Source organism: Phycodurus eques, chromosome 2 (assembly GCF_024500275.1).
Source record: "Phycodurus eques isolate BA_2022a chromosome 2, UOR_Pequ_1.1, whole genome shotgun sequence".
Taxonomy (NCBI): domain Eukaryota; kingdom Metazoa; phylum Chordata; class Actinopteri; order Syngnathiformes; family Syngnathidae; genus Phycodurus; species Phycodurus eques.
The window spans coordinates 34,927,602-34,933,341 of NC_084526.1; positions in this window are offsets into that span (position 1 = coordinate 34,927,602).

The window sequence follows — 5,740 nt, forward strand, 5'->3', positions numbered from 1 at the left end:
TGCTTATTCGCTGCTAGAGTCTCAGTATCAAAAGCTCTCTGTATTGCTTTAGCATGGGGATCTCCTTAAGGCTTCTGTAAACACTTTCCAAGCCATCTTGGTTGGGACAGCACTATCACATTGACGAACTACACTCGGTTGTTGTTGAAGCCTCAATCCCTCAGAGACATTATGGTTTATCAGTCAGCTTCTTTCTAGCACATTCATACCACTGCTCTCGGTTACAAACAAAGTGATTTGTGGTGGTTTTGAAACTTATAATGCTGTGTTGTCTCTGAAGTGCAGCCAATCAGCAGCCAGAAGAAGATCACTTGAGTGAATGCAGTTCATCCACTAAATAAACAATGTTATGCCACTGTGTTGGCTGAACTTTACAATTCTGACTTCAAGGATTAAACTACTGTGGATATTTCTGCACATCTGTGCACAGGTTCAGCAGCAACCGTGCCCTTCGACCTCTGCCTGAACATCCCACATGCTGCTGTGTCCCTCCTCTCTGGAGTCTCGGTGATGTCCAGCCGCCTGGGTTCGTAGGTCACAGTGATGACAGCGAGCACCTTGCTGCGGGACTCTGCCCACTAAAATAAACACGGGAGGCTCCGATCCAGCCCTCCCACTGTCCAATATGTCTGCTCTCTGCCTCTGACTGAGAGGCAGAGATTGAACGCCATTGACTTAATAAAAATACTCTTGTGGTCAAAGGTTGAGGCAGCAGACCACAGTCTGTTTTTTTCTTTCTTTTTAAACACAGAGACATTGTCTGAAGAGAATATGGTTGTATATCAGTCGAGGGAGACACATTTGCTTTCGTCCATACATCTGAGTTCCTGTTTAAGGAGACCACCACTTTATTGTCTTCAACACAATACAAAGCCACCTACAGATTCGTCCATATCTTCTACTTCTGTTATGTTCATTACCTGACTGTCCTGAGCGCAGAAATGATTCTGACAAAACAGCCATCAAGAGACAAAGATGTACAATGATAGGTACAGTATAAACTGTATTTGTACTTCTGCCAGGAGCAGATCAAGGAGTTGTGCTATTCTGTAACTCCAGGCACTCCATTTGCTTCTTCGGGATTTGTACAGTACAGTAGCTTGGCAATACCACAGTTGGAAAACCATGTAAAACCATGCCAGATACATTACGGTTTCATATCTGCTTTCATTTTGGTAGGCAATTGAAATTCTAGTAACAAGATTGAGGCAAATATGAGGTGCTGGTGATCTTGATAATATCTCACTGTCGCAAAAGAGTGCACAGTCCTTGTAAATTATAGAGAGTGGCATCATTGGCTGCCAGTGAACATCAATCTTATTCTGAAAGAACGACCAGACCTTCGATTCTTGGCAGAAACATCCCTTCAGTGGCTTACCAGACCTTCACAAAGCACATTCCAAATGACAGCCACTTGCACACAACTGTCACACAACTGTCAGTCTTGTAGACATTAGACTATCTTGGCAGTACAGCAGTTCTTTACGTTACTGACGGCGAGTCAAGGGAGTACTATGCCTCTCGCCCAAAGTCAGCTGGGATAGTCTCCAGCTCACATGGGACTCGGAAAAGGATAAGCGACAGGAATTGGACGGATAACCAAACTCTTAATGAGTGTAAATCATCACTTCAGTATGCTTTGTTGGGGACCTCAGCATATGAGAGACAAATGAGGTATGAGAAGTGGTCGGGTTTTAAAGGATTCTAGTTCAATACTAGAAACCTGGCTCAGACAAAAGTGCATTTTCCATTTAAAATGATCCTGAATAAAAATGAGAGAGAACAATCTATTGAACATTGCAATTTTTGACAAAAACAACAACAACAAAAAAGCTTTCCAATACAACCTTTTGACAGTGACATCTAGTCGACATAGTTTAGACGTGAATGTCTATTTACAAAGCGGAAGTCAACAATAATATATAAATTATAAAAATATCGGAACATCTTCAAAAATTAGAATAGTGTCAGTTTGAATGAAGTCATTTTTGAAAATAACATTTCTTATTCCTGGGACTAGGCGATGTAGTCAACATGGCCGGAAGTCATTATTCATCAAACAACAGACTGTCATTGTTTCACTCAAGAAAAACGCCCACGAAACACACACATATTACAATGTGGGCAAAAAGCAACATTTAGCTATAACTATAGTTGTAGCTCAATATTTCTTTTTTTCCCCATTTGTATATATGGGCACCGCAAAGAATGCTGGGAGTAGAAAGGATTTCACCGTCTGCACAGCATATATTCTTCTCATACTACTACTGTTCACATCATCAAGTCATAATTATTTTTGTAAGTTTGAACTTAATTTACCATGTGAAAATACAGAAGTAGGAAAATGGCACTGACTCATCTCTCTCAAACTGAAGAAGTGTAGGTGCAAAGGTGGAGCTTTATTAATTATATCTCTGAAGAATTACTCAAACACCATGTGATCAACTCTGTGAAGTAACCCCAACTCTGGACACCATTTCAATCTGAAAAATTGTTAAAATGTCCTTCCAAAAATGTAACCCCAAAATTGTATCACTCCAAGCTTTGCTGTGTAGTTCAATTTAAAAAGTGGAACTCATAGATATGCACTACATACACTCAGTGAAATGTTACACACATATTTTTTAATAGATATGTATAATTTTCCATCCATCCATTTTCTGAGCCGCTTCTCCTCACTAGGGTCGCGTGCGTGCTGGAGCCTATCCCAGCTGTTATCGGGCAGGAGGCGGGGTACACCCTGAACTGGTTGCCAGCCAATCGCAGAGCACATAGAAACAAACAACCATTCACACTCACATTCATACCTACAGGAAATTTAGAGTTGCCAATTAACCTCTCATGCATGTTTTTGGGATGTGGGAGGAAACCGGAGTGCCCGGAGAAAACCCACGCAGGCACGGGGAGAACATGCAAACTCCACACAGGCGGGGCCAGGGATTGAACCCCGGTCCTCAGAACTGTGAGGCAGACGCTCTAACCAGTCGCCCACCGTGCCATCCATGTATAATTTTGATGATTATAATTTACAGCAAACGAAAACCCAAATTTCACAATCTCTAGAAACTACAATGTTACGTAACTGACACTCAAGAAACAATGGAAATGAGTTTTAATGTAGAAATTAGGCAGGAATTTGCCCTCTGAAAAGTTTTCCGCCAGTGTTTAATAGATCTATATAATGTATGGGTAGTGACATTTTTTTACTTTTCTACCATATTCTAATTTATTGATATGTACCTGTATTAAATGTTCAAACGTTTGGCTGGTACTGTGAATGTACAATGTTTCTTTGCGCTTTGGCCTACCCAGACTGGTAATGCCCCACCGGGTGGCACTGTTTATTTTATTTTAAAAACATAATAATAAAAACTTTCAATAGACTTGTACATATAATACAGAACAGTGTGTCATTTGTGAAATTATTGCGTACAAATGAGATGATAATTTCTTCGAGTGCAGTTTTGGGTGTAATTACTTTAGTGTGTGTCTGTCTTACTTTTACTTCCTCTTCGTGCTGGCTCTGAGCACCTCCATCCCCTAGTTTGCCATTCAGCCTTGGGCCGAACATGACTGACATACTGTCTGTCAATATGTTTTTATTACTGTAGTCATGCATGAGCCCGATGAACTCTGCTTAGCAACAAATGACCGAGCAAGTGATAGCAAAAATAATTCACTTCTGTTGATCTGTTGTACAGCGGAAGTTCGAATTTTGTTGTGAAGTTTTACATTGGATCGCAAATTATTTTTCTTATTATTTATAATGTTGCATTGAAAAAGAAACTGGAGCACACTGCACAGTAAGATCTTAGAATACATTTAGAGACATGGTCTGGTTGTTAGGAACCCGTAGGTTTTTTTCCCACTTTATTTTGGACCAATGCCAACATTTTTCCATCCATCCATTTTCTGAGCCGCTTCTCCTCACGAGGGTCGCAGGCTTGCTGGAGCCTATCCCAGCTATCATCGGGCAGGAGGCGGGGTACCACCTGAACTGGTCGGCAGCCAATCGCAGGGCACATAGAAACAAACAACCATTCGCACTCACATTCCCACCTACGGGGAATTTAGAGTCTTTAATCAACCTACCACGCATGTTTTTGGGATGTGGGAGGAAACCGGAGTGCCCGGCGAAAGCCCACGCAGGCACGGGGAGAACATGCAAACTCCACACAGGCGGGGCTGGGGATTGAACCCTGGTCCTCAGAACTGTGAGGCAGACACTCTAACCAGTCATACACCGTTCCGTCATATAAAATACAATAATTGGGCTGGTGTTCTGTTACCTTTGAAGCATCTGGAGCTCTGGACCTTTACAAATACAGGGTGGTAGGGATGGAGACAACAAATTACTGGACTTGTGTGTAATTTATTCCAAATACTCTACCCTCAAGATTGCAGCCTGCAACCTATTTGCACTGCATCTTCCCTTAGAAGTGGTTAAAACTGGGTGAGCTGCCAGTGGCTCTGGAGTCTTTTCATAGCGGCGGACACAGTGGAATAGTATCCCACAGTACTTTGCTTACCACACAGGGACTCTTAATGTAAACATCTCAGTTTTATTGACGATGCAAATTAATCAACTTAAGAAGGACTTCGAGCATTTCACGTGTATGGAAACGTGACAGACAAACACTTTTACCCACATGTTTAGAAAATGTATTACATAGAAATGAAATTAATTATAAATTGTTGACTATGTAGGCAGCGTGGGTATAGTTCCCACTCAGTGATGATGTGAATGTAATCGTCAGCGGATGTTGCTGTTTGCACCTTTCAGTGCACACATACACCGCTCACAAACACGCAGGACCGGCCCTAGGGGAGATTTTATATGACGCCCCCCTTCATCAAGGATTTACATAAGCTTACCAAAAGCAATAGTTTTTAACATTGCTTTAATTTATAAGATAACATCCATCCATCCATTTTCTGTACCACTTATCCTCACTAGGATCACAGGTGTGCTGGAGCCTATCCCAGCTATCTTCAGGTGAGAGGCGGGGTACACCCGAACTGGTCGCCAACCAATCGCAGGGCACATATAAACAAACAACCATTCGCACTCACATTCATACCTACGGGCAATTTAGAATTTTCAATTAACCTACCATGCATGTTTTTAGGATGTGGGAGGAAATCCATGCAGGTACAGGGAGAACATGCAAACTCACACAGGCGAGTCCGGGATTTGAACCCCAGCCCTCACAACTGTGAGGTAGATGTGCTAACCAGTCGTCCACTGTGCCGCATAACATCACATGCCACCCAATTTAAAATAAACAAATTTCTTTTCCCATTGAATTTCATTGGAACAGTGGATACATCTGCCTCACAGTTCTGAGCACCCGGGTTCAAATCCAGCCTTGTCTGTGTGGAGTTTGCATATTCAACATGCCTGGGTGGATTTTCTCTGGATACCTTGGTTTACTCCCACATTCCAAAAACATGCATGGTAGGTTAATTTAATTCTAAATTGCCCGTAGGTGTGAATGTGAGTGTGAATGGTTGTTTGTTTATATGTGCCCTGCGATTGGCTGGTGACCAGTTCAGAGTGCATCCCGCCTCTCGCCCAAAGATAGCTGGGATAGGCTCCAGCATGCCCACAACCCTAGTGAGGAGAAGCGGTCCGGAAAATGGATGGATGGATGGATGGACTATATAGTTACTGCCAAACAAATCATGCGAGTAACTTGCTGTTGCGACATCTAATAGTACAAACCAAAATAAGCAACAG